The sequence below is a fragment of the Columba livia genome, unplaced genomic scaffold (genome assembly GCF_036013475.1).
Source record: "Columba livia isolate bColLiv1 breed racing homer unplaced genomic scaffold, bColLiv1.pat.W.v2 Scaffold_303, whole genome shotgun sequence".
NCBI lineage: Eukaryota > Metazoa > Chordata > Aves > Columbiformes > Columbidae > Columba > Columba livia.
In genome coordinates, this window is record NW_027043340.1 from 117,110 (window position 1) to 130,375 (window position 13,266).

Sequence of the window (13,266 nt, forward strand, 5' to 3'; positions counted from 1 at the left end):
CAGGTTCCTGGCTGGGGACAAGGAGGGTTTGGAGCTCATTGACAACATTTCCTGACACGGGTGACTGAGGAGTCAGTGGGGTGAGGTGCCCTGTGGGACTTCACACTTACAAACCAGAAAGAGTTGGTCAGGATGGAACAGTCAGGGATGGAAAGTGGAGCTGAGGCTCCTGGGAGATGAGAACAAGGCCAAGAGCAGGATTTCAGGAGAGCAGGATTTGGCCTGCTGAGGGACCTGCTTGGGTCCTATGGGATATGACCTTGGTGTCTGCAGTGCTTTTTTCTCCCATCTCCTCCCTCCTCTCTCCCACCTGCTGTTGTGCAGCGTTTTTTACCCTTTCTCAAATACAATATCCCAGAGGTGCTGCCAGCATCACTGAGTGGCTCAGATTTGGCAAGAAGTGGGTCCATCTTGGAACAGCTGAAATCGGCTGTGACTGACATTGGTCAAACTCCTGTTGTCTTCCCGGAGAGGTGACAACTGTAGCACAGCCACACCTACCCCCAGTTCCAAGGGTTTGTCATGTAAACCCAATAGAGAGTGACAATGTGTTGGGTGTTACAAACTACATGATCATGTAGAAGAAATGGACAAGATCTTCTGTCAGCAACTCAAGGAGGAAGTCACCAGTCAATGAGCAGGTTCCTATGGGGAACTGTAATTGCTCTGACATTATCTGGCCTGGCAAAGTGGCAAGTGCCATCAGTCCAAAGGATCTTGGGCCAACTGCTTAACGTGTCTGCATTGTGGGCCAATGAGAGTGATGCTCAACTGGATCTGGAACTGGGAAACAAGGAATAGCTGGTGAGGGATGTGAACATCAGTGTCCACCTTGGCTGTTGTGACCAGGACACAGTGGGGTCCCAGGCACCAGAGGGGAGGGAGGAAGGCCAGCAGCAGAGCACAGGCTGGTGGGCTCCAGAGGAGGAGACTTGGACATACTGGGGGATGGTGGGCAAAGTGGTGACATGGAAGTAGATCTGAAGGCTGAAGGAGCTCAGGAAATCTGATGATCCTTACATCCTGCTCCAAGCACTAGAATGATCTCTCCAAGTACCCATGAACAGAAGCATTTATCTTGTGAGGCTGCTCATTTGAACTGATGGTGCTGCAGGGTAAAAAGGCAGCACACAGGAGGTGGGAGCAGGGGAATCTGCAAAGGAGGAATTTAGAAACCTTGTCCATGGATGTGGGGATGATGACAAAGCTGCCCTGGACTTGATACCTGCACGGGAAGGGCAGCAAGATGAGCTGACAGAGCTTCACTTGCAGTAAGAGAATAGACAGGGTGAACGTGGGCCTGCTGATGAACTTCATAAGAGTAGAATCAGATGGGGCTGAGGTTCTTCATGGCTTCTTTGCCTCCATCTTCACCAGCAAGGTGTCCTGGGACTTTGTTCCTGAGCACAGGAGTCTGGAGAACACCCAGCAGTGGATGGGGCTCAAGTCAGGGGTGACCTGAGCAAACTCAGACACCGTTACAGAACAGATGGGTCACTTGACCAGCCTCCTGAACACAAGTGTCTCTGTGCTGTGGCACCTGAGATTGCCAGGAACACCCACCTCTTGGTCCAGAGGAGTGTGACTCCTATTGAGGTGTCCTGGCTTGTCTCCTCACTCACATGGTGATTTAGTCACGCACTTTTCTGACATATTCAGTCTTTATCAGGAGATGCAACACATCAATATGAACTGGAGGCTACTGATACCACCTGTTCTGGAAAGGGAGGGAAAGGCAAGCAGGGATGGAAATAGAATAAATTTGGCTTTATTGCTATTTATGATGGAAATGGTCTCTGTTTGGCTATTCCTGAAATTTCTCTAATCATCCACACCAGACTTGAAGCCTTTAGGAAAATGATGCACAGAGCCTTGGTTTGTAAGAGCATTTTAGATGTTAGTGAGCCCTCTGCTGCCATGATCCTGAACTGCAGCTACTGAAACTGAACAAACCTCCAATGAAGTGAAAGGCAGAAGCAAACCCCAAGTTTCTGAGGGTGTTTGGGACCTCATGAAGGGCCATCACTGACGCAGCTGTGAAGGAAACAACCAGTTCAGGTCCCTGTCCCTGGAGGCTGGTGAAGGAAAGACTTGGAGACACTGGTTCCAGGTGGTGAGGGCCATGTGGAGGTGGCTCTGATGCCATGTCAGCCCTTGATGCTTGTTCATCACCAGAATGGCTGAGCCATGACCCCTGGGACCTGGTAGATCTTTCTCCAATGTTTTTCAAGGCTTTTCCTGTGGTCACTGTGAGTGTTTTGTGTTTTGGGGTGGGTTTTATGTCGAGTGCTGTTGCTTTAACTGCAAGACTCTTGTTTTCCGTGGAGTTGGAAATGCCTGTGAATTCCTCACAACTCATCCAGCTTCTTTCATACACCTGGCAATGGTCACCAGTCACCTCAATGTCCCAGTCCCACACTTGCTTGAATCCTCTATTTGGATCCATACCCATCACTCCAGGGGGTTCATGGATCCACCAGGTTCATAGATGATTCCTGAGTTCCATCCAAGTGTGGGCAGTGTAAGAGAGGAGCAGAGCAGGGTCAGCTCATGGGCCATGACTGAGCACAGCCACCCCAGCAGCAGCCGTTCCCCATCTCCCAGGCACAGCCATGCCCACAGCATGCAAATGGCACTGCCATACATGATTAGCCCAAGAGAGGCCTTTCTTCCTTCCGTATTCCCAGGAAAATCTTCCTCCTGTTCCTCCTCCACCTGCAGACATCAACTGCTTTCCATTTCTGGGCTCAGACATGGCTGGAAGGGTTCACTGAAGCCATCAGCCATCTCATTGCTTCTCCCTGACATGCCCTGACCCTCTCCCACACCTACAATGGCCAATCACGGCTGCTCATGGGTCCCGCTCTTCAGAAGAGACCTTGAGCTTCTTGGTTCTTCCTGGTGCTTATTATGAACTTCCTCGCTCTCTCTAGAGTTCATGGTGAGCTTTCTTGTCCATAACAGCCCCTTTATGACCATGTCTTACTAAATGGTTGTGTTTGTATGATCATTTGTGCAGAAAGGGCCGTCACAGGACAGCAACCAATATGTCAAACTGATGCCCAGTGAAATGCCGTAAAGCCCTGATGAGTTCCCCCTGTGTCTGTGTCTCTCCTGGAAGGAGTCTGTCCCGAGAAGGGGATCCAGCTCCTGCCACTCTCTGCAGAGGCACATGAGCAGTGTCCATCACCTGGGGACACAAAGGGTGACGTTTGCCAGACCACCCTTCATCTGAACCACTTAGATGTGTGCTTGTGGATGGGGTATGGAGCCTAATAGTGCAAATACCTATTTAATTGTCATTGCCAGAGGGGCTACCACAGATGCAGAGTACTATTTTATAGATATGTCAATATAAGCATATACGACTGACATTCCTAGACAAATTACACAAACACCTAAAGGATTATTCATGCCTTTTAACATGATTATCCTCAGAAGGCCACCAGCTTTCATCTCAGGAAATGGGATCCAGAGTCCAAGGGCAGGATGGTTTGGGCTCTGTCCTGGGATCTGGAAACTGAAACGTGCTTCCATCTCCCAGCCCCCTGCCCTCCTCAGTGAGGGTGTGAGACATTCTGCCAGCGAGGGCTGAACTCATAGCCATGACCAGTATCTTATGTCCAACTGCAGCCAATGGTGTCCTGCCAGCTCAGGATTGGAGCTTCCATTGCTGGAGGTGTTTATAAGACGTGGAGATGTGGCGATCAGGGATATGGTTTAGTGGTGGACTTGGCAGTATTTGATTTATGGTTGGACTCCTTGTTCTTAAGGGTCTTTTCCAGCCTAAATGATCCTATGATTCTCTGATTTGGGTTGATACCATTTCAATCCCATCACCTCCAGGTTCCCTCAGAGGCGGCTGTTGTGTGGCACAACTGCCCTGGCTCTCCAGGCAGGTTGGGCACTGGGTTGGTGTCTGCATTGGCAGTTTTCCCCTTCCTGGGGTAAAAGGCTGTTGAGCAGAGACAGTTGTAGAGATTTGGGTCACAGGAGTTTGCAGCAATCCTGTCAAACTCTGAGCAGGATGAGCTTTGGAGCCCAGGAAAAGTGGAGATGCTCTGAAGGATGTTTGTGAACAGTGGTGCTGGCACTAGTAACAGTAACAGAATACTCCGTATTCTTGGTTATGTTGATGAATTAAAGCTCTTTAACTTCCCTCCCAGCAGTCATTCTCACTTCTCAAAATACATATTGCATCTCTTGTATGAAGTCCTTGGAACAGTGCTTTCTCCCACTTCCACCATTTTTATCATTGAAAGAATGCACCTGTTGGTCAGAATTGCTCCCAAATCATCCCTCTTCCATCCATTTTCTCCTTTCTTTGTCTGGTGTGAGGGGCAGGTGGCATGGGGGAATTGTTTCCTTTTTAGCCAATGAAAGCCAAGGAACAGATCCCAGGTTAGTGAAAAGGCACAAAGGAAGCCAGAATCTTTATGTGGTGTGCACTGACAATACATTGTTCCCTACATTTCTAATCTCTGAAGTCCCAACTGTGCAGCAGAGATTGGAGTTATAAGCCCCCTTCATCTGCCCTGTGTGGCACCACGTAAAATGGAACTAGCCCAGTCCAATGGCTGGTTTGGATTCTCTTCACAGCCAGAAGCACCACATGGGTCGGGAGATGAACCAGGATGCTCAGCGAGGACTAAAACTTCTCAGTTCTTAAAGTTCCGTGTTCCCTGGAATCTCAGCAGACAAGTTGTGCCAATTGCTCGGTCCAAGGAGCTGGTCAAGAGCCTCGTCTCCATTGCTATAATGATGGATTTGCTGCCTGGCTGATGTGCAGACTCTGTACATGGATGCTGACACCTGTTGAGCAACCTGCTCTGAAAGGGTTAACAACATTGGTTGTTCTTTCTGGAAGGGCATTAGGACAGCAAAAAAGGAAGACCTTGGGTCAGGCCAAAAGAGAAAGGATGGAAAAGATGTGGTCAGGACTGTTCGGGGCACTTGTAAAGCAGCCCTGCACCTCAAGTGAATTATTCCTGTGGTCACAGAGAACCTGAGAGCTCTCCCTAATTGGAAAACATGAAGGGGAAGGAAGGACAGCGTCATTCAGGCTGGATAGGACCTCGGGAGGTGTCTTGACCAACCTCCTGCTCAAAGCAGGGTCAGACCAGATTACTCAGGCTTGATCCAGACACATCTTGGTCACTTGGCTTTTTACCCATCTACTTACACACTAACACAGACCATAATATCCTACCTTGGTCACAAGAATACTACAGGAGATGACACTGAATGCCTTACTGACATTCACGTATCAGACTGTTGTTGTTACCCCACGTCCACCACCCTGTCCTTTCCTCACAGAAAGCAAAGAGATGGACAGGCACAACCTGCCCTGGGTAAAGCCCGTCACCTTCTCTTCCAGACACCCAGAAATGGGGTCCCAGTGGACATGCTCTGGGGCACAGCCCTTAGTTCCCTGCTCACCCATTGGCCATTTTGAAAAGTGCACACACTGTGTGTGAGCTGCCAGTGTGTGGGAGTGCCCCCAGTCTCCATGAGCTTTCCAAGATGGTGAAGAGTGGCCTCACTGTGTCATCGTCCTGCTGTCCCAGCTCTTGGGATGCTGCCCCTGCTGTCCCATAGACCGGAAAGGATTGTGTTAGTTCCAGTGACCCCTGACTTGATCTCCATGCACTGCTGCTTGTTCTCCACATTCCCGTCTCAAGTCACAGAGGCCTGGGACACATTGCTGGTGAAGAGGGAGGACAAGAGAACACAGGGATTCTCATCTCTTTCCCTTATCAGATTCATCAGTAGCTACAAACCGTCTTTGTTTCACCTTTAGGTGTTCCTGCAGTAGTAACAGCTCATTATGGGCCCTTGAGTTTCCTTACAGGTCTGGACTGAGTTCTGATCTGGACTGTTGCTGTGCTTGGATGCTGCTGTCCTTGCAGACCAGATGAACTCACTCCTGCCACCCTGCCTGGCAGTTCATTCCATCCGTGTCACAGCTCTGTCTGCAGCACTGACAGCTCCAGCTCCCCAGTCAGGTCCCTGGCTGAGGACATTGCCTCACATCTGGGCTGAGCCACCCCAGCTGTGGCACCAGCCCAGCTCTGACCTGCCACAAGAAACCTGGTACCAAGTGTCCAAGAGCCCATGTGTGCAAAGGCTTTGAATCAGAGCACAGACATGACATGGCCAAAGATTGATGAATGTCTCTCTAGACCTAGGGGTGTAAAACCAGAACAAAATGTCTAAGTTCATTCAACTGAAGATATTCCTCCCCTGGCTTGGAGGAATTAGATCCTTTGCTGTAATATTCCTGGTGTCCTGTCCAATGATGACTGAGCACAGCCACCCCAGCAGCAGCCGTTCCCCATCTCCCAGGCACAGCCATACCCACAGGATGGAAATGTCACTGCCACACATGATTAGCCCAAGAGAGGCCTTTCTTCCTTCCATATTCCCAGGAAAATCTTCCTCCTGTTCCTCCTCCACCTGCAGACATCAACTGCTTTCCATTTCTGGGCTCAGACATGGCTGGAAGGGTTCACTGAAGCCATCAGCCATCTCATTGCTTCTCCCTGACATGCCCTGACCCTCTCCCACACCTACAATGGCCAATCACGGCTGCTCAGGCCTCCCGCTCTTCAGAAGAGGCCTCGAGCTTCTTGGTTCTTCCTGGTGCTTATTATAAACTTCCTCGCTCTCTGCAGAGTTCATGATGAGCTTTCTTGTCCATAACAGCCCCTTTATGACCATGTCTTACTAAATGGTTGTGTTTGTATGATCATTTGTGCAGAAAGGGCAGTCACAGGACAGCACCCAATATGTCAAAACTGATGCCGAGTGAAATGCCGTAAAGCCCTGATGAGTTCCCCCTGTGTCTGTGTCTCTCCTGGAAGGAGTCTGTCCCGAGAAGGGGATCCAGCTCCTGCCACTCTCTGCAGAGGCACATGAGCAGTGTCCATCACCTGGGGACACAAAGGGTGACGTTTGCCAGACACCCTTCATCTGAACCACTTAGATGTGTGCTTGTGGATGAGGTATGGAGCCTTATAGTGCAAATACCTATTTAATTGTCATTGCCAGAGGGGCGACCACAGATGCAGTGTACTATTTTACAAATACGTAAATATAAGCATATGTGACTGACATTCCTAGACATATTACACAAACACTTGAAGGATTATTGATGCCTTTAACATGATTATCCTCAGAAGCCCCACCAGCTTTACATCTCAGGAAATGGGATGCCAGAGTTCAAGGGCAGGATGGTTTGGGACAACTTGTCCAAGGAGCTGGTCAAGAGCCTCACCTCCATTTCTATAATGATGGATTTGCTGCCTGGCTGATGTGCAGACTCTGTACATGGATGCTGACACCTGTTGAGCAACCTGCTCTGAAAGGGTTAACAATATGGGCTGTTCTTTCTGGAATGGCATTAGGACAGCAAAAAAAGAAGACCTTGGGTCAGGGCAAAAGAGAAAGGATGGAAAAGATGTGGTCAGGACTGTTCGGGGGCACTTGTAAAGCAGCCCTGCACCTCCAGTGCATTATTCCTGTGGTCACAGAGAACCTGAGAGCTGTCCCTAATTGGAAAACATGAAGGGGAAGGAAGGACAGCGTCATTCAGGCTGGATAGGACCTCGGGAGGTATCTTGACCAACCTCCTGCTCAAAGCAGGTTCAGACCAGATTACTCAGGCTTGATCCAGACACATCTTGGTCACTTGGCTTTTTACCCATCTACTTACACACTAACACAGACCATAATATCCTACCTTGGTCACAAGAATACTACAGGAGATGACACTGAATGCCTTGCTGACATTCACGTATCAGACCGTTGTTGTTACCCCACGTCCACCACCCTGTCCTTTCCTCACAGAAAGCAAAGAGGATGGACAGGCACAACCTGCCCTGGGCAAACCCCGTCACCTTCTCTTCCAGACACCCAGAAATGGGGTCCCAGTGGACATGCTCTGAGGCACAGCCCTTAGTTCCCCTGCTCACCCATTGGCCATTTTGAAAAGTGCACACGCTGTGTGAGAGCTGCCAGTGGTCAGGGAGTCCCCCCAGTCTCCATGAGCTTTCCAAGATGGGGGAGAGTGGCCTCACTGTGACATCGTCCTGCTGTCCCAGCTCCTGGGATGCTGCCCCTGCTGTCCCATAGACTGGAGAGGATTGTGTTAGTTCCAGTGACCCCTGACTTGATCCCCATGCACTGCTGCTTGTTCTCCATATTCCCGTCTCAAGTCACAGAGGCCTGGGACACATTGCTGGTGAAGAGGGAGGACAAGAGAACACAGGGATTCTCATGTCTTTCCCTCATTAAATTCATCAGTAGCTACAAACTGTCTTTGTTTCACCTTTAAGTGTTCCTGCAGTAGTAACAGCTCATTATGGGGCCTTTGAATTGCCTTCAGGCCTGGACTGAGTTCTGATCTGGACTGTTGCTGTGCTTGGAGGCTGCTGTCCTTGCAGACCAGATGAACTCACTCCTGCCACCCTGCCTGGCAGTTCATTCCATCCGTGTCACAGCTCTGTCTGCAGCACTGACAGCTCCAGCTCCCCAGTCAGGTCCCTGGCTGAGGACATTGCCTCACATCTGGGCTGAACCACCCCAGCTGTGGCACCAGCCCAGCTCTGACCTGCCACAAGAAACCTGGTACCAAGTGTCCAAGAGCCCATGTGTGCAAAGACTTTGAATCAGAGCACAGACATGACATGGCCAAAGACTGATGAGTGTCTCTCTAGAACTAGGAGTGTAAAACAAGAATAAAATGCCTGAACTCATTCAACTGAAGATATTCCTCCCCTAGCTTGGAGGAATTAGATCCTTTGCTGTAATCTTCCTCGTGTCATGTCTGATGATGGGACAAGAAAAGTTGATTCTCATATTAATTCATTGTTTAATACAAAGAACACAATGATGTGTCTCTTCAGAGGAGAGAGAATCAACATCACTGATTACTTCAGGTTGTTTCAAAGGATGTGCCCCTGGATCCCCAGGGACACCTGGAGGAGCCCAGAGGGGTCAGAGAAAGGGACATCATGGGCTGCTCCTGTGCTGCTGGGCTGGGCTGGGCTCCTGGGACACAGGGAGCTCATGGCAGCGGCAGCGCTGCAGAGAGACAGCTCTGCCCAGGAGCAGCTCCTCTGCACACGCAGCAGGGCTGAGGGCTCTGCCTGCAGCACCGAGGGCACAGGAGCCAGGCACAGAGAGGTTAAAGGCAATGTAGGGGGTTGGTTGCTGAGGGCTCATTGAGTGACAAATCTTCACAGTTCTAACACGGTAAGTCTCTGGCTGTAGGACAATGCAGCTGCATTTCCTGGAGGGATCTCCTAAAGATGATACATCCCACAATTTACAGGATCTGTCAGGTCTCTCTCACAGTATTTCTCATGCAGAGGACAAGAACATGGTCCAGACCAGCGCTTCCCTGCTACACTGTCAGAGGGACAGGGCATGATGGCAGCTTCTGCTGAGGGTGATTGCAGGGGGAGCACCCAGGGGTGCCCAGGGCTGTCCTGCAGAGCAGGGTCCCTGCACCCCAGGGCTGTGCCGGGCAGGGACTCTGCCGCCTGCCAGGGTCAGCGCTCAGCCTGCCCGGGAGATCCCATGGCAGCAGCTGTGGGTGGAAGGAGCGACCCCCGGCAGGGCAGGCAGGGAGCTTGTGGGGTTGAAGGGGGCTGTGTGGGTCAGGGCTGCTCAGAGCTCCAGATCCCCCCACAGACATGGCAGAGGGTCCTTCTGAACAACAACATCGAGACAGGAACAGCTGCAAGGGAAGGAGTCTGTGCTTTCAGTTTTCCACTCTTGCTCGTCTGGGTGTGCAGTGGGAGATGGGGATTTATTTCTCTCTTTGGAGAAGACACTGAGACCCCAGTTCTCGTTAGGACTGGTCTGAGCTGCTCCTGAGCCCCTGCACACACAGAGCTGCCCCTGGGCAGTGCCAGGAGGTGCGAGCAGGACAGAGCTGAGCACACAGCGGGTGGGACGGGGTCTGTGACACTGACAGGGAGCAGACCAGGGACAGACACACAGCTGCAGGCAGCACAGACATGGGCAGGGAGAAGGAGCTCCTACCAGATATGCCAGGGATGGGATTTAGGAACCCCCCTGCAATCCCCTGCAGTGCAGACACATTTCCCAGTGCAACCCCTGGTCTCCTCTCCTCCCCAGCAGACCCTCTGCCCCAAAGCCATGGGGTCCAGGTCACGAGTCTCCACCTCAGCAGCTGGACCTCCAGGTGAAGGGTTCCTGGAACGGGGTACACAAATAAGGTGCTAAAAGTACTTGCTCTACAGTGTCATCATTTGAGTGGCAGCAGCACAGCTGGGTCAGGAGAAGGTTCCACAGCATGCCCGTCTGCCTTTCTGTCCTTGCTTTATTTCTCGGGAACACTGCAGTGTTCTTCCCTGTTTCTCCACCTGTCGCTGGTGCTCTTGCTCTCTGGGGTTGGGGTGGGAGTGTCGGTCAGTTTTTGTTCTGACACCAGTTCAGTGGATCTTGCCTCACAGGTTTGTTCATGGAAACCAGATGCCCAAGCTGCATTTTAAACTGGGATGAACAATTTCTCTCAGTTAGTAGAAAGAGAGAATGAGCTGAAACATCCCTCCATCAAGGAGGGGGTTTTCCATGAGAAACAGCATGTTTATTTTTCTCAGAGAAGTCTTCCACAACATGTCACTGTCTTTTCCTCCTTGCACAGGTCCTCATGCCCACAGGCAGCCAATGTCCAACAGCAGCTCCGTCACCCAGTTCCTCCTCCTGCCATTCACAGACACACGGGAGCTGCAGCTCTTGCACTTCTGGCTCTTCCTGGGCATCTACCTGGCTGCCCTCCTGGGCAACGGCCTCATCATCACCACCATAGCCTGGGACCAGCACCTCCACACCCCCATGTACTTCTTCCTGCTCAACCTCGCCCTCCTCGACCTGGGCTGCATCTCCACCATTCTCCCCAAGTCCATGTCAAATTCCCTCTGGGACACCAGGGCCATTTCCTATTCAGGTTGTGCTGCGCAGGTCTTTCTGTTTTTGTTTTTCATTTCAGCAGAGTTTTATATCCTCACCGTCATGTCGTACGACCGCTACGTTGCCATCTGCAAACCCCTGCACTACGGGACCCTCCTGGGCAGCAGAGCTTGTGTCCACATGGCAGCAGCTGCCTGGGCCACTGGGTTTCTCTATTCTCTGCTGCACACGGCCAATACATTTTCACTGCCCCTGTGCAAGGGCAATGCCCTGGGCCAGTTCTTCTGTGAAATCCCCCAGATCCTCAAGCTCTCCTGCTCACACTCCCACCTCAGGGAACTTGGGCTTCTTGTGATCAGTGCCTGTTTAGGTTTTACGTGTTTTGTGTTCATTGTGGTGTCCTATGTGCAGATCTTGAGGGCCGTGCTGAGGATCCCCTCTGAGCAGGGACGGCACAAAGCCTTTTCCACCTGCCTCCCTCACCTGGCCGTGGTCTCCCTCTAAGTCAGCACGGGTTCATTTGCCCACCTGAAGCCCCCGTTCATCTCCTCTCCTTCCCTGGACCTGGTGGTGTCTGTTCTGTACTCGGTGGTGCCTCCAGCAGTGAACCCCCTCATCTACAGCATGAGGAACCAGGAGCTCAAGGATGCCCTGTGCAAACTCATATCTTAGTGTTTTCTGAAGCAATAAACTGCCCATCTGCTTCTACATTGGAGTTTTAATGTAACTAATTACAGGCTCAGCTGTCATCTGGATTTTCTGTTGTTGTTGGCTGTTTTTTAATTGAGATAATGTTGTCATCTTAATTCTCTGTCTGCTTTTCTTTTATAACTACTGGCTCTGTAAATGAGGAGCTGTGCTCTCCTTGTCTTTAAACAGAATAAAGGGCTTTTTTTTACTTGTTTTTCACTATATCCTTCCTGCAAGGCCTGTATGGAGCTGCAGGGACAGTTCCTGTGTACATGGGAGGAGGGAAAAGAGTCCATCCTGGCAGCCCTGCCAGGGAGCAGCAGCGCTTGTCTTCCAGAGCTCCATGAGGGCCTGTGGGACAGACAGTGTCTTGAGGTCACTTCATGTTGGCAGAAACATCCTATGGGAAACAGCCTGAATGCAGCACTGGGTTGTGCTTCCTTGAACTCAGGTCCCCATGTCCATTCCTAATGCCGTGGGACATCTCAGCTGAGTGCAGAGCAGGCGACCCACCACAGGCCTGAGGTGCCTCCCATCCTTTGGAAGTGGCAACAGGAGGCCAGAGGGAAACCAAGGCTACGGCCTCTATGTGCAACAGGGAAAGATTCTGTCTCTGAACACCCCTGGGTGCAGAAGGAGTTCACGAGGCCAGCTCAGGCATGGATGCCTGACCGACCCTGACATTTCTGTGTGTGACTCCAGGAACAAACCTCAGTGGCTCAGTGAGATTCATCTCAGCTGCTGGAATGGCTCATTGCGAGTGCTCCTGTCTGCTCCGTCACCCTTGCCCATGATCCTGGGCTGTGCTCTCAAAAGTACCGGAGCACTCAGAGAGCTTCTGGGATCCTTGGAAAAGGCAGACATACAACCCAACTTCAAGAAGGGCTCTTTATTAAAATCCAGCCATTTTCGTCAAGAAGAGCTGCTCCTCCACCTGGTTTAGCGCCAGCAGCACAGGGCTCGCAGGGTCCATCGAGATCTTGGCCGCTTCCATGAAGAGCACACGATGACAATGGTCTGAGATGCCAGGGAGCAGATGGAGGGCTCGCTGTCCTGCTCCAAGGGCTGAATGGCTGCAACAGAAAGAAGCAGAACCCAGATGAGCTCCCATGTCTGCAGAGACCCCCGGGCATCCCCTCCCGACCACGCTCCCTACTCACCTCTGCAGATCTCAGACAGACTCTCCTTGCCTGGGTCCCTCAGGTGCCGCGCAGCCAGCCCTGGGCACAGAGCTCCATCAGCCCCTGCTCCCTCCCCTCACCAGGGCTGAGCCCAGGGGAGAGCAGGAGCCGAGATGGTGGGACCGGGCAAGGTGGCCACCAAGGCCACCTGCATGGGCAGGGCTGGGAGGGGAGGCCAAGGCCCTGCCCGGGGCAGCCGGGGCTCTGGCAGCCACAGGGCTGCTCCTTGTGCCAGGGCAGCGGCGGGGACTGGGGCCAGGCTGCCGAAAGAGGGACCCGGGGGCTGTGACTCACCGATGAACCTCAAGGCGGCCTCTCGCAAGCTGGCCTGAGCATCCCCCAAGTACAGCAGGCTCTGACTCAAGTATTCTTCAGCCCTGCTCCTGTCCTGCTCCAGCTGCAGAGAGCACAAGGGTGTGAGCACGTCACTGTCCCTCCCCATTTGGCTGGACCA

General features: G+C 51.8%; 1 pseudogene; it reads left to right on the plus strand.

Annotated features, from left to right (window-relative positions):
- Nucleotides 1-11,043: 11,043 nt before the first annotated feature.
- Nucleotides 11,044-12,357, plus strand: LOC135578071 (olfactory receptor 14J1-like; annotated as a pseudogene).
- The last annotated feature ends 909 nt before the right edge of the window (nt 12,358-13,266 follow it).